The 21,582-nt window shown below is 51.9% G+C and overlaps 1 long non-coding RNA gene across 1 annotated transcript; it reads left to right on the plus strand.

Annotated features, from left to right (window-relative positions):
• The first annotated feature begins 5,973 nt into the window (after positions 1 to 5,973).
• LOC143820723 (uncharacterized) lies at positions 5,974 to 21,010 on the plus strand. The gene is made up of 3 exons (XR_013225477.1): positions 5,974 to 6,177; positions 7,295 to 7,519; positions 15,399 to 21,010. It is a non-coding gene; the product is annotated as an uncharacterized LOC143820723 (long non-coding RNA).
• Positions 21,011 to 21,582: the final 572 nt, after the last annotated feature.

Raw genomic sequence — 21,582 nt, forward strand, 5'->3', positions numbered from 1 at the left:
TCTTTGTAAAAAAAGGTTTGGGGTGCAACTCAGAGAGAAGGGGGGCCTGAAACAGAAGACCCCCCAGTGGTTCCCTTTCTGATGTTTCTGCAATTCCCCCGTGAACCCAGCAGTGCTGGCGGAAGTGCCACTTGGGTGTGCCACGGGAACGGCATCCACCTTCCCCCAAACTGAGCAGCGGTGCGGTTGGCATCGCAGGTTCTGATAAGACAGCCAGCCTCTCCGGAGTCCTCTCTGCGGTTTGGGAAAGGAAGCTGACTCATGGCTTCTGAGCATTGCTTGTGAGCGCTGCCCGTGGGCAGGAAGGGGCCATAGCCCAGTGGTGGCACATGTGCTTCTCGTGGAGAAGGTCACAGGTTCAAACCTTGGCGGAACTAGTTTGGAAAGACCTAGGGCTGCCAACCTCCAGGCGGTGGCTGGAGATCTCCCAGGATCTCTGATGGGAGAGATCAAGCGTATCATATGAGCCCTACAGGATCCGATCAATCTAGACTACGGCTGCCCTTCTGGGCTGAAAAAAGCCTGGAGTGGGAGGGATTTGGGGCAGGGAGGGACCTGCTGTGAGCTCAGGGCCTGGTAGTGAGAACTTGCCAGGAGCCCCCAGAGCCTCTGCTAAGCTCTGCTTAACTCTGAGAGCTAAGCCCAGCCAGATGTTCAACAGGCAGAGAGCTCTGACCACCAGAAAGGAAGGGAGCTGCAGACAAAACAGGGCTCAGACTCCCAAGTGGTTGCAGAAGCTCCTCCTGCCCAGCCTCCAGCTGCAGCTCCTTGTCTGGCCAGCTCACCTGGCTCACCTGAGCCAATTAAGCAAAGCCTGTTGGAATAGAGCTCCCGTCTAAAAGGCACCACGCCAGGCTAGCAAGGCACTTGCTGACGGCAGAAGCTGGTGAGTCATTGCAGAGTGAGCCCCGAGAGGCTGCTGGGAGCCTATATTAACTTGGGGCTGGGAAGCCCGGGTTCTGTTGATGCCCTCGGACTCTTGACTCACTAGACTGTGTGACCTTGCATTCCGTCTGCCCCCTTGGCATTCTGTTTTCATATCGGCTCATCTGTAGCTCCTTCTGTCTGAGAACTGAAACCTGAGACCAGCAGAGGCCCTCGGTAAAGTATAATGCCAGACCCCCTCCCAAGCAGCCATTTTCTGCAGGGGAACTGCTTTCTGTTGCCTAGAGATGAGCTGTAATTCCAGGGGATCCCCAGGTCCCCCCGGGGACTGGCTTCCCTACCATCCAGTCCAGCCTCCCGTCTCACCCACGGGCCGGCCAGTTCCTCTGCAGGGCCAGCAACAAGGGGGGGGGTGTTGGGCACGTGGCTTCCCACCCAGATGGCCAAGCTTTCCTTTGTGCCCCGCCCACGGCCAGGGCATTCAGCTCCCGGTATAGACGGAGTTGTGTTGCCTGATCCAGGTTGGGGAATGCCTGGAGGTTTAGGGATGGGCAGGGACTTTAGTGGGTCCAGTGATGAAGATTCCACCCTCCAAAGCGTCCATTCTCTCCAGGGGAAGTGAGCCCTGCCATCTAAAGATGCAGCGTCATGTGGGAGGCTATCCAGGAGCCCCCTGGAGGCTGGCCCCCCTAGGCAGCACATGATGGGAGAGACCTTGGAGAGCTGCAGCCAGTCTGGGAGGACCGATCTAGATGGACCAGGGGTCTGACTCCATAGGAGGCAGCTCTGTGTGTAGCCATGCCTCTTCTTCATGGAAGGAGGGCCAAGCGGTGCCAGAAATCTCTTGTCCCAGGCTCCTCTGCTGCAGGGCTCCTACGGCCCCGGGAGAATCTCTGGCGACTTCCAAGGAGACTTCTCCCCCGCCAGTTCCCTCCTCTCTCACCACAGAAAGCTTTGGGAAGGGGGTGGGTATCATGGAGAATGTTGGCACCAATTCCTTCCGGGCTTGGTCTCTCCACGATTTCTCAGAAAAGTTCAGCACAAAATTGAGGTTTTTCCACAAACTTTCCCAATAAGCTAAACTAAAAAGAGAGGCTAATTATGAGGTGGAGGGGAGGAGGAACTGGCTTTTATATCCCACTTTTTACTCCCCACAGGAGTCTCAAAGCAGCTTACAAACACCTTTCCCTACCTCTCCCCACAACAGACACCCTGTGAGGTAGGTGGGGCTGAGAGAGCTCTCTGAGAACTGATCTGCAGAAACAGCTCTAAGAGAACTATGAGTCCCAGCTCACCCAGCTGACCTCCTGTGAGAACTGTTTGTACAGTGCAGTTCTGTAAGAGATCGCTCAGCTTTACCTGCTTCACAGGTGGTCTGTTGCAGGGAGAGGAGGGGAAAGATGCATGCAAGTCTGTTTGAGACGCCATAGGGGAGTGAAAAGTGGCATATAAGACTCCTCATCTTCTTCTGCTGCTGCTGCACGTGGAGGCAGGCAGAGTCAAACCCAGTTCTCCGGATTCTGCTACTCTTCACCACCACACCACCGTGGCTCTCATTTTTCATTTTACGGCTTGTAAAGTATTTTCGTATTCTGACACTGCTGGTGTCTGCACAGTTCTCATTCTCTGTCCACATGAGGATTTTGACCTTCAGGGTAGAAACCTGTTCTCAATCAGCGGATCCTCTCCAAGCTCCGGCACGACATTTTTGGGGATCAACAAATGGGCCTGAGAATGAAATTTCACACGAAAGTTGGGCTGTCAGCAGACTCTGGGCCACATCTGGAACTCACTCGCTCTGGAGTGTTGGTGACAAACATCAGCTTTTCAGCTGTCAGCGATCCAGATGTCAGAAACTCTGACTCCGCAGTCCTTGAGCTGTTTACTCTGTAGTTATTTTTTGGTGGGGGTGCCTCGGCCCACAAGTCCTTGCTGCAGTCTAGCGGGCTGATGTTGCCAACAAATCGTCAAGCGGCTAGAAGGCTAGAAACAGCCGACGGTTGGTTGCTCGCCTCTCACCTGCAGCAGGAGGGAGAGAAGGCAGCCTGTTATGGTCCCATCTGGTCACCTCTTAGACGATAAGGAGGGTCTGTACTTGGAAGGGACACCACCAAGGAAGGCTCTGCAGAGGCAAGCAATGGCCAACCACCTCTGCTTCTCCCTGTCCTTGAAAGCCCTTGTGTAGGTCAGCATAAGTGTTGGATGGGAGACCACCAAGGAAGGCTCTGCAGGGGAAGGCCACATTTTGCTTCCCTGCCCAACACCCTCCAGTTCCTTTGGGGGACGCTCATAAATGTGCAGGGCATTTCAGGCAGCGCACGGCAGCATTCGGTCATTGGCTGTTAAAACAGATGGAGGGACTGTGAAACGCCATTTGCATTTGATGCAATTGTTTGAGGAGCTGTACAGGAAGCCGGTCAGACGCACGACATTTTGACACATGCCGCATGGCACCACCGATTAGATGTTGTGGTTCCCCCCTCCCTGAAAGCCATTTTGCAGAGCTTGCTGTACGCAACTCAAGAAATATCCCTGACCCCACGTTCTATTTGCAGAACAAGGAGGCGGAGCCAAAGAGACGGATGGCTTTTCATTTTCCTCTTTGGGCTCTTCCAACGTGATCATATGATTACAGAGGAAGAAGCGACCAAACCAAACCGAGTCAACTCGGGGTCAGGCGGCCTCTGGGCGAGCCTGGTGTTTCGCTCTCCAGCTCGATGCAGAGATAACCGTCTCCTTTCTTGCTTCCTCGGCTCGATTGAGCAAAGCTGGTGGAAAAGTAACCAGAAATGGGGCGGTGGGGAGGAGAAAGCCATCTCCTATCAAGAACCTGGAGCCACCCATCCCAAGAGACTGGCTCGCCCTCATTAATTGCCTTCCTCATTAGCTGAAATCTCCTGCGCTGCAAACATTTATCTTCCAGGGTTTTTTTCTTTAATTGCTCCTTCTCTTCCTTCCTATGCTCATTCGCCTGGGTTCATCCTCTTTGCTGATGCTCATTAGCCGAGCTGCATTATTAATTGTCAATTATTTATGTCATCAATATGGACGGCACTTGGAGATGGTCAAGAAGGCCATTCTCTGTCCTGAAAAGCATATTTGAGGAACTAAGACGGGCCTCCAGGAAGATAATAAAGACGGGGGAAGGAAGTGGAGACCAGGAGAAACAGGGAATGAATAACTGCATCATCTGTCCCAGCTGCATGATCTTACTCTTTGTCTCAGTAGGCTGGACTGAAGATTTCATGGGAAGATGGCCTTTGAGGAAGAACAAGAGCAGCAGGTTGGACCCCCCCACTTTTCGAGGGGAGGTGGGGAGAGGAAGAGATGGCCTTTGTCACCTCTCAACAGCCTACGTCAACCATCGTGGATATGTTTGCTAGCCTGGCCTTGGAAACCAAAATAAGAAAGTGGAAAGACACACAGAAGGATGTGTACAAGCAGGAGCTCAATAAATCTTGCAGTTAACTGAAGAATCCCTATGTTCCTACCAGAGGTTAACGTTAAACACGAAGAGAAGTCTTGTCCTCAGAGTCTTTAATTTCATCCAAACAAGAGTAGACTCCCAGGTAATGTCTAGTTTCGTTGTGAGACTTCTTCGGCTTCCTAATAATAATTGCACATGGCCAAAAAAATTCAGAGCAGAACCTCCATTCAGTTCCCAAGAGACCCTGTGCTCTGTGTAAATTTTTTGGTCACGTGCAAGCGTTATTACAAAGTTGAAGAAACCTCACAAGGCAATAAAAGTATTATTCGTATGGTCTGGAAAAACAGCAGGATCCAAGATGCATGGTGTCGCCAGTGAAGAGCTTTCACGGCAGGCGAGAAACAGGGGTGGTGGGCTGTTTCCTTCCTCTGCAGAGTCTTCCTTGGTGGTCGCCCATCCAAGTCTAATGGCGATCCCAGCATGGGGCTTCCAAACTAAGGGAGAAGCAGGAATGGTTGGCCAAGGCCCTCTTCTGCAGAGCCTTCCTTGCTGGTCGCCAATTCAAGACTTATGCTTTCAAGGCAAGTGAGAAGTATAGACCTTCCTCTGCGGAGTCTTCCTTGGTGGTCTTCCCTCCAAGAATAATGGCGATCCCAGCGATCCAAGCCATGGGTGAAGTAGGGATGGTTGGCCATTGCCTTCTTCTGCAGAATCTTCCTTGGTGGTCTCCCATTCAAGAATTTGGGCTGATCCCGCGTTGAGCAGGGGATTGGACTAGATGGCCTGTATGGCCCCTTCCAACTCTATGATTCTATGATTCTACTTATGCTGACCCCAGCAAAGGGTGTTTAAGGCAAGTGAGAAGTACAGGTGGTTGGCCATGGCCTTCTTCTGCAGAGCCTTCCTTGGTGGTCTCCTATCCAAGACTAGGGGCGATCCCAGCAAGGGGCTTTCAAGGCAAGGGAGAAGCAGAGGGGGTTGGCTGATGCCTCCCTTTGTTCGTGAAATCTGGTAGCAGGACGGAACTCATTAAAGCGGGTCCATGGGGTTCAATTCCCAGAACATCTAACAGCCTTCAATGCAAGGTCCAGCCTGTGGGCCCCGGATATCACGTATGGACTCGCCATCAGCTGGCATCTTTGGCCGAGGCCCTGCTGTGTGAACTAGTTTGCAAACAACCCGGGATCACAGAGCCAGCTATTGTTAGAACGGAAGCCCCTCGTACCAGATTGAGACAAGACGAGAAGTCTGACTCGCTTCCCATGTGAGCTATAGGAGTTATAAATCACGGGGAGATGACTTTTGAGGAAGACGTAGTAAGAATAACCTCTGAGGACGATCAGCCATGAAACGGGCTGGCATTCTGATGCTCGCCGTCAGCTAGACTGCAGCTCAGCCGTCCGTTTGTCTCCAGTTTATCGCAGCCTGCTTTTCCGCAGGATCGCAAACCGACGACGTTCGTTGGTCTGCCGGCCTGCAGTTTATTGCAGAAGTCAGGCTGGGGGTTCTCTCAGTTCACCTTGCAGGATCACATCGACTTCTGTGATATCTTTATTATTCTTACGAGTAATACTTAACGAGCACACGTGATGCTGTCGTATCATTACAACACACAGTAGGCATTGTTCGCAGGGATTGCGTGTTTCTGGTGTCGTTGCCTGAGGAAGAGCACACGCCCTCGAAAGCTCACGTCTTAAGGGTGCCGCTGGTCTCAAATGTTGTTGTTTCTCGTTTAGCATGTGAACTAGTTTAGCACGGGAAGGGTTCAGCGATGTCCTGGTCGAATGGCACCCGTGGCAGAAAGACCCTGCTGTTGGGAAGCTAGCAAGACCAGAGGTATGCTGGCCTAGTCTTCTCCCTGACAGGTTAGTAGAACTGTCAAGCTCCCGAGGGGGGCCTTGGATTCAAATGACGGGAAAGGAGGTTCCATTAGGCAGCATTTTCTGATGTTGGGGGCTGTTGGTAGGTGGGATGGGCTTCCTTGGTGTGTGACGGAGTCTTCCTCATGGTAAGTTTTTAAAAGGAGATTAGGTGAGTCAGGAGAGTGTGATTTTGAAGTTGGGGGTGGACTGGATGATCCTTTGGAGTCTTTTCCAGCTCCGTGTGATTCTGTTTCCCTCCTTCCAGCTCCTGTGGCCTGATGCTGCTTGGAGCAGCAGCACAAGAGAGAAAAAATCAGCAGTGGTGCTGGTAAAGAAGTGGGTCATTCTAGGGATTTCCAGAAACTCTGTGGTTTTACCATAGAGTTTCCAGCGCTTCCTATTGTCACTTCCTGTTTTCTCCTGGCAGTGGTGTCATCTCAACTTGCAATGTTGCCCCTCCTCCCTGTCCCAATCCTTCTGCCGCTTGCATGGGCGAGTCTTCCAACCCAATCTGCGAGTTTTCTAGGCAAGCGTTCAGACGTGGGATCCCTTTTGCTTGCAGCCAGGTGCTTTGCCTGCACGCTTGTCTTCCAGGCGGCTCCTTACGGATTAGAATCACAGAGTTGGAAGGGACCTCCCGGGTCATCTAGTCCAACCCCCTGCAGAATGCAGGAAATTCACAACTACCTGCCCACCCACAGTGAGCCGAATTCCATGTCCAGATTTAAAATGCATTTTAACTTCCAGGCTGCCCTGCCCTGCAGTGTGGCAGAGGGGCAGATTCTGACTCTGCTGGGAAACATTCCTGGGAACATCTAAGCCTCTGCACTACTGCAATGAGATTAGCTCTTCTGCCACCGACACCCAGCCACAGCCGCTGCGTGGAAGGCGGAGTCGTTTCTCCCTTTCAAGCCGGCCTGTTGGCAACAAAGACTCCTATGATCTTCCCGGGCCCAATTCCTTGCTCTTGTTTCTGGTCAATTTCCTCGAGGACCCCAGGAAGAGCCCAGCGCCAGAAGAGCTGCCGTTGGGTCCCCGTCGATATTGTCTTAAGCCCATCGCTGAGTTTTTTGATTTATTATTGCAAGGGCCGGCCAACGAAAATGTTTCCTTTCCTTAGAGCTTGCCGAGATTCGTAATGCGCCTTGGAATAATATTCCGATCGGACCACATCAGTGGGGGCAGCCGTAAATTACGCAAAGGCCCTGCAGAGCCCCGGCCGGCCGTGGCTGCCCTGGTGACGGGAGGTGAGTCACCGTCCGGAGTTACCGGGTAGCAAATGCCAAAGGACCGGCGGCTTCATGATGGATGGAGAGGAAGCCGAAACCTTTTCTTCCCCATGCGGGTGAGTTCTCCCACGCCGTTCTCGGCTGTCCCTGCTACACCGAGGAGTAGTTCAAAGGAGGGGGGACTGTTTTTAGTTTGGAAAAGTCAGTTTATTGAGGCATTCATCTTTTGGTCTCTCCTTTCTCAGGGTCAACCTTTCTGGCACAAAGAGAGAGAGAGAGAGAGAAAGAGAGTTTGAAGACTGAAAGGGAAACTTGAGTGAATGTACTAACTTGGGTGGACAGCTCAGGGTTATATAGGGATGCCAACCTCCAGGTGGCACCTGGGAATACCCATTATTACAATTGATCTAATTCAGGGGTAGCCAAACTGCGGCCCTCCAGATGTCCATGGACTACAATTCCCATGAGCCCCTGCCAGCATTCGCTGGCAGGGGCTCATGGGGATTGTAGTCCATGGACGTCTGGAGGGCCGCAGTTTGGCTACCCCTGATCCAATCCCTCATGGACCAGTGCATTGTTCCTCTTAAAATTTATTTTTCAGTGGGCTCAGGAGTCTGATTCTGGGGCTCTGGCATGGGGTGGGAAAGGCTTTTCTTAATCTGAATGGTTTTGTATTTCTGATTTCCGCAGTTTCAGCCTTAAAAGCCATTCAGATTTTGCTTTCCCCTGCTGCTAACTGAGCCCGTAATTCTGACTTTCAAAATAGTTTATGTTCCCTTGCAACACATTTTTCCATGACATGTGCCATCCCCCCTATGTTATATCCCCCCCCCTCCCAGCAAGGGTCTGCTCCATGATCTTGTGAGAGCCACTGTGGCGGTTTAGGATCTGGGGGACCCAGGTTCGACTCCACCCTCTGCCACGGAATCTTGCTGGGTGACCTTGGTCTAGTCACTCACTCTCAATCTAGCCTACTTCGCAGGGTCGTTGTGAGAACAAAATGGAGGAGGAATGAGGTAAGCCACCGCGAGTCTCCATTGGGGGAATAGCTGGAACATAAAGGAAGTACAGAAATAAACCCACAGCCCAAAGGAGGGAACTAAAACCACCAAGAGAAACAGAAGCAAATTTAAAGGGAAACGAAATCAGGAACACTGGGTTGTTCCCAGGACAGCTACCTGCCCACCCACAGTGACCCCCTGGCTGATCTTCCTCAGAGGCACTCATGTTCCCAGCCCCTCTGGCGTCCCTTTGAAGCAGCCCCCCCCCCCCCATGCAGAAGTCCTTTTCTCCAATCCGTTGACATAATGAGGTTCATTCCAATGCGTAGTGTAGACGTGGATGTCCCGGCCCACCCTCAGCTGCTTCTCCTGGAGATGGTGCGTTCCTGTGTCCAAGGAGGCCGCGCTTCCAGCGGAGAGAGTCACAAGGAGGGGATTCTCATGGCTTCACCTCGATGCAGGCAAAGGCCCCAGAGCAGTTCAGGCCTCTCAAAGGAGAGCCAAAGCTGCTTGACAAACCAGCTCCGCTATGGAGGAGAAGGATAGTCCTTCTCAAAGGCCAGTCCAGTTCGATGTGGCACTTTCCTCTCCTCCAATGCATGGCTGTCCCCACATTTCCCTCCCCAGGCCATTCTTTGGCCACCACTCTGGTTGCCATCCTCCAGATGGTCGCTGGAGGACAAGCAATAGAGCTCTTTCTTTTTTGGCACTCCACGTTTCTCTATCTGAAGGCGTCCTGACGATTTTCAAATTATCTTCTCTAGTGGGCTGACGGGTTCAACAGGACACTTCCTGCTTTTTGAGCACATTTCCTCCCTGCTTGCCTCTAGAACAGCTGTTGAACGGAAGAATGGTAGCTAGCTGGTTAGGCCTCTTCTCTCCTGTCCATCACTGTTTCTCTTCTGAACAAGAACTATATTATGCTTTACGCAGCCTGGGGCCCGGCCCTCTCTGCGTAGACAGACTCTGCCAACCCCATGCTGGACCGTGCTTCCGGCTCTTATTGTAAAACGCACTGGCCAGGAGGAACGGTTTCTTGGCCTGCAGAAAAGACTGCGGTCTGGCGGGAACATTCAAAGGCGGCCGGGGAAGATTCTGGCTCCAGCTATCTGGGATTAGTTGGGCAATGCAAAAAATGCCACGAGCCATTTCCTTCTCTGCTAAACGGCCCTTATTTACGTTTCCACTTAAGTCAGCCGGATTCTCGCAAGACCCCAGGAATGCCAAACACAGAGAGCTCCTGGAGGTGGACAAAAAGGACCCCTGGCCTAAGGGGAAGCTCAAAGGTGCTCCCAAGAGCGGACGGTGTCTGTCAACAAAATTGGAGATAAAACACATGCAAAAATCAGCTCCAGATAACACAGCTACGGAGGCTGGTGTTCTCTTTTTACTCATCCATAGGGTGGCCACCTCCAGGTTTGGAAGTCCCTCAACATTTGGGAGTGGCATGTGGAGAAATCAGGGGGGGTACAACACTAACTGCCCTGTGGCTGGCCCTGCAGAGGAACTGGCTGGCCCCTGGGTGAGACGGGAGGCTGGACTGGAGGGACCCTCCCTGGCCTGACCCAGCAGGGCTCTTCTGAGGGTCTTCTCAGGGGAAGGCCTCGGCATCCCTGCCCTGTGGCTGGCCCTGCAGAGGAACTGGCTGGCCCCTGGGTGAGACGGGAGGCTGGACTGGAGAGACCCACCCTGTCTGACCCAACAGGGCTCTTCTGAGGGTCTTCTCAGGGGAAGGCCCCGGCCTCTCTGCCCTGTGGCTGGCCCTGCAGAGGAACTGGCTGGCCCCTGGGTGAGACAGGAGGCTGGACTAGAGGGACCCTCCCTGGTCTGACCCAGCAGGGCTCTTCTGAGGGTCTTATGTCAGTAACAAACAGACAAAAATAAACCTACTTTGCGGCTTGCAGTTAGAGTGTCACTTTGAACCCACAAAACACACCAACGTGGTAGCTTATCCGAAACAAATTAAATGGCTTATTGTGGTACAATAACCAATTCTACAAAGACAGCGGGACTTTTTATTGATGCGCAACCAGATGTAAAACAAGCTGTTCCAGGAAAGAAAGAAAAAAAGCGCCACTCCAGCATAACTCCAGTTCAATAATTCATAGTGTGCACAGCTATATTTTGTTAGCTGACGAAAAAAGTGATAACCAACTTTTGGAGAAGCTGCCAACTCTTCAAGAAGGGAAGCGGAGAGCGCTCGAGGAAGATGCACCCATGTGCTGTGGTGGAGCATGAATTGTAATCAGACGGTGATGCGTAGTTCCACATGTTCTATTTTTAAAAAATTCAGAGATTAGGCGGGAACCGTGAAGGCTCAGTCACATGACCAGTTTCTTTGCAGGCACGGAATAAGAGAGAAAAGAGCTGGGGTTTTATACCCCGCTTTTTACTATCAAAAGGAATGTTGAAACAACTTACAGTTCCCTTCCTCTCCCCACAACACACACCCTGTGAGGTAGGTGGGGCTGAGAGAGCTCTGAGAGAACTGTGACTGGCCCAAGGTCACTCAGCTTGGAGGAGGAATGGGGAATCGACCCATGTGGTTCTCTGGATCAGAGGCCGTCGCTCTTGACCACAACACCAGACTGGCTCTCAGAACTTCAGATGACCCAGCCCAAACACATATGGAACAAGAGCCTCTGCTGTGTGACCGCAAGTGAGGTGTGGCTGGCCCCGCCTCCTGCAGTCGCCATGTTGTCGCTGTGCCCAGCACGCTGTCCTGGAATTGCAAAGCGGCCCACAGGCTTAAAACTAGAAGGAACGAGTGACTGTACAGACTGCTCTTGACTTTCTGCTCCCCAAACGGAGCCCTAATCCCAGAATCTTTTTGGCCAAGCAGGCCTTGCATTTCCTTAGCAACGGGCTCTCTATAATTTGCGCTCCCTTATATGATTCCCCCCCCCCCCCGACTCTCTTTCTTTCTCACCAACCCTCCAACACAGTCCCCGATGGGTGGAAACCACACGGATACAGTTACCCACAGTCCCAAGTTTCCAAAATAGACCGTAGCCCAGAAAAAAGTTACTATGAAAAAAGAAAGAATAAAACATTTCAAAAAATGCTGCGTAGAAGCATAAAAAGAGGCCACGCTCTGTTCTGCCCAAACCCGCTCTGTAATTATGTTGAAAAGACTGGACGATCCAGGCATGTTTTCAAAACACGCAAACCCTCTATGATTTCCTCTGAGGTCCCCACGCTCCCGTAGAGAGGGCTGAGGGGGGAGATATATATTTATCTTCCTCCACTCTTATTCTTTCTATTCGTCCCGCGGCATCACATTATTTCTTATGGACTGGAAACTTTGTGGACAAGGCTTCATGGAAAGTGAGGCGGAAGCTCAGGGCCGAGAGACAGAGGCAGAAAGAGAGAGCCGCTCACATCTGGGAGAGGAAGGGGGACGGGGAAACCACCAGAGAAGCCGAGATTCCTCCAAGGCACGTAAGAAAGGAATTTCCTCCTTGAACATTGCGTCCTGCTGAATCACGAGGCGCCTTGAATGCTGGCAGGTGATCAGGAACCGCGGAATTGAGCGGACAAAATCTATAGTCTTTCAGAGTCCGTTGCAGGTAATAAGCGGAGACATCACAGCACCGGTTGCCGTGATTGGCTTAGCTGCTGTGATGTCACAGAAGGCTCGTGAGATGCTGCGATCCCCAGAAGCTGAGAACGAAGGGCTCACAAAGTTTCAAGTTCTGTAAGGAAGTTTTGTAAGGTTTGCGATGGTGAGGAAATGGTCTTGCAAACCCTGTTTCAGAGCTTGGGAAAGACTTTAGAGCTTGGGAAAGGCCGGTGGCCGTCCCAGGCCTCTGAACAGCAGCCCAGCTCTCTCCATCACTCCCAAGCAGTCCCAGCTGCTCTCCGGGTAGGAACCAATGCCCCAGGAAGAAGAGCTGTCTTCCTGACTTGTTTTTCCTCTACACTGAAGGGATCTCAAAGCAATTTACATTCTCCTCCCCTCCTCCCCCTCCTTGTGAGGTAGGTGAGGCCGAGAGAGCTTTGAGAGAACTGTGACAGGCCCAAGGTCATCCTGGGGAGGAGGAGGGCCAGCGGTGAGAGGAGAGTGGAGTTGAACTATGTCAGAGGTAGACCTGGTTTCCAACTGGTTTCCTGCCATCTTAGAGACAAGAACTAGGAGCCATGGGTTCAAATAACGGGAAAGAAGGTTCCCCTTAAATATTAGGAAGCATTTTCTGACGGGAAGGGCTCATGGGAATTGTAGTCCAGGAACATCTGGAGAGTTATAGTTTGGCCATCCACAGATGCCTGGCCCTATCTGTTGTACACTTCATGCCTCGTAGGCAGGGTTCCCAACTCTGGATTGGGAAATTCCTGGAGATCTGGAGCCTCTGGAGCGTGGGGGTTTGGGGACAGGTGAGGCTTACGTGTCCTCGAGTCTTCCCTCTGTAGCCTCATTTATTCTGTGGGAACTGATCTCTTGTTGGCTGGAGGAGGTAGACATTCTGGGAGATCTCCAGGACCCACCTGGAGGTTGGCAACCCTTGGGCTGCCAAATCTGGATTGTGAAATTCCTGGAGACCTTAAGGGTGGAGCCTGGGGAGGGCGGGGCTTGGGGAGAGGAGTCTGTCCCCTTGGAAGCTGTTTCGGAAGGTGGGCTGCAGCCCTTTTCTCCAGGGGAATAATGTAACTGCGCTTCTCGGAGACGGCTGGTCATTCCAGAAGGTCTCCAGCACAGCCCCTCGAGGGAAGCAGCTTGATTCCTCACCCCTGCAAGCCACCATCAGGAAGTGCATCTCTGCCTTCTGGAAGGACCCTTTCGCTCGCCATCCCCTGGAGCCACTCCTGTCCCCCACCCCTCCATTTGGCTTCTGCACAGGCAGAGAGAGGCCAGGAAGCCGCCAGGAGCAGCTGGTTCCGATCCCGGGCCTGGCAGGCAGCTGTGCCCTTATCTCGGCCATCAGCATCGCCGGTCTCCCTCCGCCGAGAGGGGGGAGATGTTTACATGTGCGGCCGGTGGGAACCGTCGGCGGCTGTTTGCTGGGACTTTGCTATCGGCAGAGATAGTGCGGCGGGGGGGGGGGAGGGGGTGATCTGACATGCAACCACTGCTGTGATGGGAAACAAGCAAGCGGGCCTCAGCCCCCGGGCGGTGGTCCTCATAGGGCAGCCAGCCTCCGGATGGGACCTGGGGGTGCCCTGGAGTTATGGGTCATCTCCAGGCTACAGTTGGCATCCCCTGACCTCCCCCGGCTCCCCTCTCGAAATTATTAGGGTTTTGGGTTAATATAGCAGAGTTTTACTTGGTCAGAGAAGCGAGATCCCGAATACAATCAATAAATTTCCGAAGAGGTATATTGGGGGGGGGGGGGGTGGAGAGGAGGAGGAGAAGAAGAAAAAGAAATAAAAAGTAAAGTAACATTTATTCAAGTAGATCCCATTCACGTTCAGGTTGCAGTCAAAAGAAGAGGAAGAGCCCTAATCTGAAAATTCCTCTGGAGGGCCAGCCACGGGGCGGGGAGGCCGAGGCCTTCCTAAGGACATCAGGGTGGCCCTGCTGGGTCAGGCCAGGGAGGGTCCAGCTAGTTCAGCATCCTTCCCCACCCATGTTGCGTCTCAAGCCCTTTTTCAGCTGGCAGGTGTTATCTTGTGAGAGTGCACAGGAGAGCAGGAGAAGCACCGTTTCCTTGTTGTTCTGAGGTTGCGTTGTGTCCTCTTCGGCCCCAGGTGACCCAATACTGATAAGGGAGCAACCCTACTGCCAAAAAGCCCCTGATGAAATTCCAGTTGCTTTTGGCATCCCGGTTCTGTTTTGCCTCTGGGTTTCCTTCTTCTGTTCTCTGTTGGGTTTGATACTTGGCCAGGCTGGAAGAGCTGTATCTACTTTCCATATTATTATAGGCTTCTGCCTTGCTTTTGATGATCAGATCAAGGTTGGTACAATCCAGTTTTATCTGTGACGGATGGTTTGCACAGACAAAAACCACACAGCCCTTTCCTCAAAACTGATAAAGGAGAGTCTGCCTCGGGTTTGTTCCTGCCCGCTTTTGGCAGCCAGAATGAACCGCCTGTCTGTTATGTCACCGTTTAATTTGCAGAATGGAGGGCGATCGGTAGTCTGTTCTCCCTCCCTTGACAGGTCTACATTACTGCTGTTTGGTGGCCAGCAGTGGACGAGCCCCTGGCCAGGAAGGCCCAGGTGAAGGCTGCCTCACCTGTCCTCTACAATTACTGGAGTCTTGCTCTTTTATCCTGATACGGACAGGCTAACATGGGGTGCTTCCACACATGCTGAATAATGCAGTTTTTAAATCCCGTCTCATAGAATAATCAAAGAGTTGGAAGGGGCCTCCTGGTTCATCTAGTCCAACCCCCTGAACAATGCAGGACACAACCCTCTTGCTCATCCACGCTAAACCTTCCACCCTCTTGAACCTTCACAGAATCAAACACTGGACAACCGGTTCCTCTGGACAGCCCACGGTGGCCTCCAGAGGCCGAGGTAGATTTCTCCATGATTCTCTCTAATCCCCTTTTCAAGCTGTTTATTCCTGTGGCCATCACTCCATCCTCTGGCAGTGGATCCCACATTTTAAAAACCCTAATCCATCGCTGCTAGCATTGAACTCGTACCCAGGAACTCGGAGCGATCTCCTGGCCCCACCTCGGCCACAGGTGGAGAAAGCCCGGCTGTGCGAAACTTGTTTCCCCTTGCTTTTGGCTTTCTTTAGAGGGCCCTCAGCCCACCAGGGAGGGCTTCTGGGTTCTGACTCCATGAATCTTAGTGTGGGCCTAAGTTGGAATTGATTTCTCTTCCGCGTTCCCTTCTTCCGTGGCATTTCAGCCGCCCTCTGCTCTGTTAGGACTGCAATCTTTCCACCTCCTCTCCTCTACAAGCTTTTCCTACTCTGATAGGAGCACCAGCTCTTGGGCCTAAAGGAGAGTAGAAAAACGTGAGAGGCTTAAGGTGACAGAGGTGAGTTGACAAGTGACCACTGAGAAATCCTCACGGATTATGTTATGTTTTCTCTTTCAGGTTTTCAGCTGAACTCAAGACTGTGCTCTCTCGTTTCTGCCGGAAGCAGACTTTGCCACTTGGTGGCGGGCAGTGAGCAATCCCCCCTCTCCCTCCTCGGTTAGAATTGGAATCTTACAAAGCTGGAAGAGACCACCAGGGGCCATCCAGTCCAGCCCCCTACCTTCTAGGACGCACTCCGGACAGGCATTCATCCAACTGCCTTCCAAAAAGTTCCAACAAAGGAGATGCCACGCTCTCCCCTCCAAGACAGCAGTTTCCATCTTCAAACAGCCCTCATGGCAGAAAATGCTTCCTGGCATTTAAGGGGAATGTCCTTTCCCATCATAGAATCATAGAGTTGGAAGGGTCCATAGAGGCCATCTAGTCCAACCCCCTGCTCAACGCAGGATCAACCCTAAGCATCCTAAAGCATCCAAGAAAAGTGTGTATCCAACCTTTGCTTGAAGACTGCCAGTGAGCCCATGGCTCCTGGTCCTTGTCTCTTAAGCTGCAGGAAACCCGTTGGCCCCCTCTTCAACATGTCTGCCTTTGACGAAGTTAAACACAGGTATCCTCTCACCTCTGGCCCTCCTCTTCTCTAAGTTCCATGTCCCCACATCTCTCAACTTCTCCTTGTAAGACATGAAGGAGCAGGAGAATAAAGGGTGTCATGGATGGTGATGCTCTAGGAATTTCCCTTGGTGTCTATAGTCTTTCCCGCAGAGATGAGGGGAAATTCCTTGAGTGTCACTTGCAAGCAACATCATATCCTCCTGAAACCCCCTCCCTGCCATTCCCCAACCCTGTGGCTGCCAGCACTGTGCTGAGAACCTGCTTAGGCTGTGATGTTCTGTCTTCTTGGTGCTTGGACGGTGGGGGGCACAGTGGGAGGGCTTCTGGCCCTGCTGGTGGACCTCTTGATGGCCCCTGGGTTTTGGCCATTCTGTTTTGGCCACAGAGCGTTGGACTGGAGGGGCCCCTGGCCTCACCCAGCATGGCTTCTGCTCATATGAACCCCAGTAAGAAAGCCTCTTGTGGTGCAGAGTGGTAAGGTAGCAGTCATGCTGTCTGAAGCTCTGCCCATGAGGCTGGGAGTTTGATCCCAGCAGCCGGCTCAAGGGTCAGACATGACTCAGTGCTTGCACAGGGGAGACCTTTACCTTTAAGAAAACTACAGTCATGCAGTCGCTGTTTGCCGAGTCTCTTTGCTGAAAGCAGAAGTTATGAAACCGGAAGGTGTTTTCTTCTGAGATGTCCTCAGCTGTTGAATTTCCAGGTCTTGAGTCACAGGAACATGAAACCAGGACTCCTGTTTCCCTGGGTGGTTCCGTATTTGAAATCACGAAAAAGTGCACAATACCTGCATTTCTGGCCTTTTAAAAGATTTTCACCTTCTGATATCTAGCAGACTAGAGCAACTTACTACAAGCACCTTTTTTCTTCTGCACCCCACAACAGACACCCCTTGAGGTAGGTGGGACTGAGAGAGCTCTAAAGGAGCTGTTCTTATGAGAACAAACTGTGCCCAGTCCAAGGTCACATGCAGCCAACTTGGGTGACCTTGGGCCAGGTACCATTCTCTCAGAGCTGTTCTAGCAGAGCACTTCTCTCAGAGCTCTCCCAGCCCCACTTGCCTCACAGGGTGTGTGTTGTGCAGAGAGGAAGGGAAAGGCATTTGTTGGCTTCTTTGGGGCTCCTTAAGGGAAAGAGAAGTGGGGTATAAAACCAACTCTTGCTCTTGTTCTTCGTCTTCTGCCTTACTTTTAGAAAGGACTTGGAGCTTGATACCCTCTCAGCTTGATGCTCTTCTTCTTCTTCTTCTTCTTCTTCTTCTTCTTCTTCTTCTTCCCATGTAGCCACTGGCCTCTCTGCCCTGCTGGCTTTCTGTCCTCGCCTGGCAGTTCTCTGCATTCCGAGGGACGATTAACCAGACCGGATGAGCTGTGGGTCAAAGGCGAGCACGATGGGCACAGGACCGTGGGAACTGGTCCAGAAAAGAAGAAACGGGAACTGTCCCCCCCTCCTCCCCCTTCTACGAATGCTTGACTCGTCTGTGGGGAAACATTGGACCATGCTGAAAAGCTTTGGGGGAAGGTGTTTCCTGCGCAAGTCCAAAGGTCCACCAGGCAGAAGGAGGGCTAAGGAGGGTGGCTGGAAAAACCTACAAGCTCAGCTGGACCTTTCGCTGAGAAGCAGTTCAGCACGGCAACCTCTTGGAGGGGGTTTTCCTCCTGTCTCCTGCATTCCTGGTTTCAGAAGGGTCAGTGGAGACCCAAACCCCAAAGGAAGTTAATGGTTAAAAAAATGGCAAGAGAAGGGAAAGAATTGTCCTGTTAGCTGCTTTCCCCCCTCTCCTTTCAGACCGGAGAACAGAATCTGGCAGAGGCACTCCTGGGGGACGGCTATTTATTTACACAGACTTTCCCTGCCTTGTTTTGTCGTTGCCTGAGCATCTTGTTCTACAGGAAAAGTCCCCCCAAACAAAGCAGAAGTGCATTTTGTGGGGCGGACAATGAACCTACCAATTGCTCCTGCAGCTCTCCATCATGGGCATTCGGCCCTGCACTGCACCATAGGCTTTGTAGTCTTCAAGCTGCCCAGAGCCTAGTTCTTTGCTGCCCAAACTATAAGGTCCCCATTATATGGTCACGCACAACTAACCAAATAACCCAGACCAGAGAAACTAGCTTCCCCTGAGGTACGTGTTATTCCTCTTGTGATTCCCCCCCCCCAAGTAGAAAATAAAAACCTGCAGCGTGTCACGTCTTTCACAAACGAACAAAGAGGGGCGTATTTGTTCACCCAGAAGATGGATAGGTCACTGCTTCAGAAGCCTACCTGCTTGGAATGACAACAATGGAGCTATTTATATATTGAGAAGATGTGGTGGAGATGCGCTGGGTGTGCATGTGAGCCTCTGCCCATTCGGATTCGGCAGCTTCCCCGGCATGCCACTGACTTCCAGTTTCATGAAACCAGTTCCCAACACGGGCTGTCCTCGTTCCCAAGGAGATCGGAAGGCCTCCGAATCATTTGCACGAGGAAAGCGTGTTTCGGGCCATCCCCTCTACTCTCCCCACCTCCTTGAGCCTCAAAGGGAGCCATGAGCAGCACCTGGGAGGAGAAGGAGGGGTCCTTAAAGCTTGAAGCCATAACAATCCGCAGATGACTGGCTCGTTGCTGTCAGCCATTCAGGATCACTGAAATGACGGGCGCCTTATCAAAGGGACAGAAAGAGATTTTTTTTTTAAGTTGGATTCACACAAGGTGGCAGTACAGATTGGCAGCAGGGACCGTCTGCCAGTTGCAAGGGGATAAAAATACCCACATGACGAATGCCCGGCCACGGGCAGGTCTGTGGCAGAGAAAGGGGTGGCGGGTCATCCCTGCCATGCATAGAGTGGCTGCTATTGTACACATATCAGATAATCGGCTGGAATTTTTTTTGCTTTTTGTTATGTCAAACACAACTCAGTTTGCATCCTCTCCGAAGTTTGCAATCACTCATAACCAGGTCTGCATTCACGTCACCTGCAGCGTAGCTAAAAACCAAACAGTTTAAGAGGATTGTGTTTGAAAACAGCCACCCTTCAGGAGTCAAAAGGAATATTCCCGAAAAGCCAAGCTTCAGCACCAATCTCCATTGTAGAATGTGAAATATTCGCGAACGTTACTTTGGGCTCTGGTTTATAGGAAGCATTGTGACTTTGGTCCCAACCTGTTTCCTGCCTGACCTCTGTGAAGGGCAGCAGATGAGGGCAGCCCCACTCTCTCCTGACACCTGCTTCTCCTGGACCCACCCTTGATCCCAAGCACCCAATGCCCTTGGCCCCTTGGCCCCTCCATTTCAACTTTCCTGCAGCACCTTGTGTTTCCTGGCCGAAGACAAAGAGCCGGTTTTAATATCCTACTTTCCTCTACCTCCGGGGGCTGAGAATCACCTTCCCCTCCTCTCCCCACAACAGACACCTTGTGGAGGTGGGTGGGGCTGAGAGAGCTCTGAGGGAACCGGGACTGGCCCAAAGTCACCCAGCAGGCCCCATGTGGGAAGACGGGTGGGGAACCCGACCCGGTTCTCCAAATTAGAATCCACCTCTCTTAACCACTAGTTAAGCCAGCGTGATGTGGTGGTTTAGAAAGGCAGCTGCAAATCTGGAAACTAGTTCTGATCCCCCAGTCTTTCACAGGAAGCCTGCTGGGTGACCTTTGGCCAGTCACAGTTCTCTCAGGACTCTCTCATCCCCACCTCCCTCCCAAGGTGCCTGTTGTGGGGAGAGGAAGGGGAGGCCACTTTGAGACTCCTTATGGTGGAGAAAAGCAAGGAATAAAACCCAGCTCCTCCTCCTCCTCCTCCTCCTCCTCTTCTTCTCCTCCTCTTCTCCTCCTCCTCCTTCTTTTTCTTCTTCTTCTGCATCTTCTTCTTCTTCTTCGGGTTGCCATAAGTTGGTTTCAACTTGTATTGCCTCCTTAGGGCAATTCTGGGTATCTTTTTACGTCCATCGTTTTACGTGACTTTCTCTCCATGTCATCAAGCTCTCCTCCTCATTCAATTTAAAGGTTAGTTCTTAAAACAAGGGAGAACCGGGGGTTTCATTGCAGGATCCGGACCTCCTCCCCCCCCCCCCTGCTGTCCTGCTTCTCCTCTGTCTTTGTGATCATGACGGTAACAGTGAATGATTCAGTCATCCGTGTTCAGCAGCAAAATATTTCTGCCTCTGAGATGCCAAACAGGAAACTTTCCAGGGCAGGACTTCAGTGGTGTGTGGTCCCTTTGGCTTCTCAGTGGGGCCATGTGAGTTCCAAATTTTGCATCAGCAGAAATCTCGGCGCGGTGCTGAGGAAGTACAAACGTTACAGCAACGTCAAAATGTGTGATTGGATAGATCCGGATGGGTCTCCGTGTTTGCCTGTAGGAGTAGAAAAGAGCCAGAGTCCAGGATGAACAAAATTCGTGGCAGGGGAGGAGCCTTTGGGAATAAAGCTCCTCCCCTACCCCAAATTTTGTGAGTCTTTAAGGTTGCAACTGGATTCTTGCTCTTTTCTGCATGTAATCTGAGCAATATTGCTGTCGGGTTTTCCTTACGTTGCGCCGGTCGAGTCCAGAATGAGGCAGTGTGATATAGTGGTTAATGGTGGGATATGTAAAGATCTCTACAGTGTGTGATTTAACAGCACAAGAAAAATAGCTGACAGGGTCTCCTGGCACTCAGATTCGGAGGTTGACTGCCTCTGAATGTGGAGGTTCCCCTCATTTACCATGGACAGTAGCTAGCAATTGACCTACTCCATGAATCAATCTAATCCCCCTTTTCAAGTAGTTTATTCCTGCGACCATCACTCCATCCTCTGGCAGCAAATCCCCCATTTTAATCGCTCTCTGTGTAAAGTAGTATTTCCTTTGGACTGTTGCGAACCTACTGCCCATCAGCTTCATGGGATGCCCTAATCTTTGGCGAAAGGGAGAAAAAGCTTCTGCCTCTTCCTGTTCAAGCATCCATTCCAGGAAACAAATGAAACACACCCACCCTGCCCAACATTTTAACTTTATTAACAGAATCCAGTTAGCCAAATGAGGAAAGACGCCATTGCGGAGTTATTCGAGAGAAGTTAATAAATGCCTTGTCACGAAATGCATTGCCACGGTGCACTCAATGGCAGGGCGGGTTTTGGGGTGAAACCGGCTGGTACTGTTGGTGCCAGTCAAGGACACCCTACCGAGACCCGTGACCACCCTCCCCCTCCGGATCGAGGTTGGGGGGGGGGGACCGCCGAATCGCTCCAGGCCAAGGCTGTTCTCTGCCCCCGCATCCAAACACTCATAATTAACTTGGCTTTGTGAACGAGCCTTTTAATGAGGCCACCTTCACCGGATGTATTTTTTCAAAGAAATGGTGGTCAAAGGGATCATGGCCTGAAGGCATCACCGGCCTCCCCCCCCCCCCGAGCTGTCAGTGGGTTGAAGGATCAGCTGAAAATGACGGCAATGGGGGGTGGGTGGGGGGTTGGGGGGAGGGGAGGAATGGCTTATTGTGCCCTTGGGGGAAAGGGGAGAGTAAATACATTATGAATTGGGAAGTGGTAAGGTATCTCTAACCAGGGGTAGTCAAACTGCGGCCCTCCAGAGGTCCATGGACTACAATTCCCATGAGCCCCTGCCAGCATTCGCTGGCAGGGGCTCATGGGTATTGTAGTCCATGGACCT

Source organism: Paroedura picta, chromosome 11 (assembly GCF_049243985.1).
Source record: "Paroedura picta isolate Pp20150507F chromosome 11, Ppicta_v3.0, whole genome shotgun sequence".
Lineage (NCBI taxonomy): Eukaryota > Metazoa > Chordata > Lepidosauria > Squamata > Gekkonidae > Paroedura > Paroedura picta.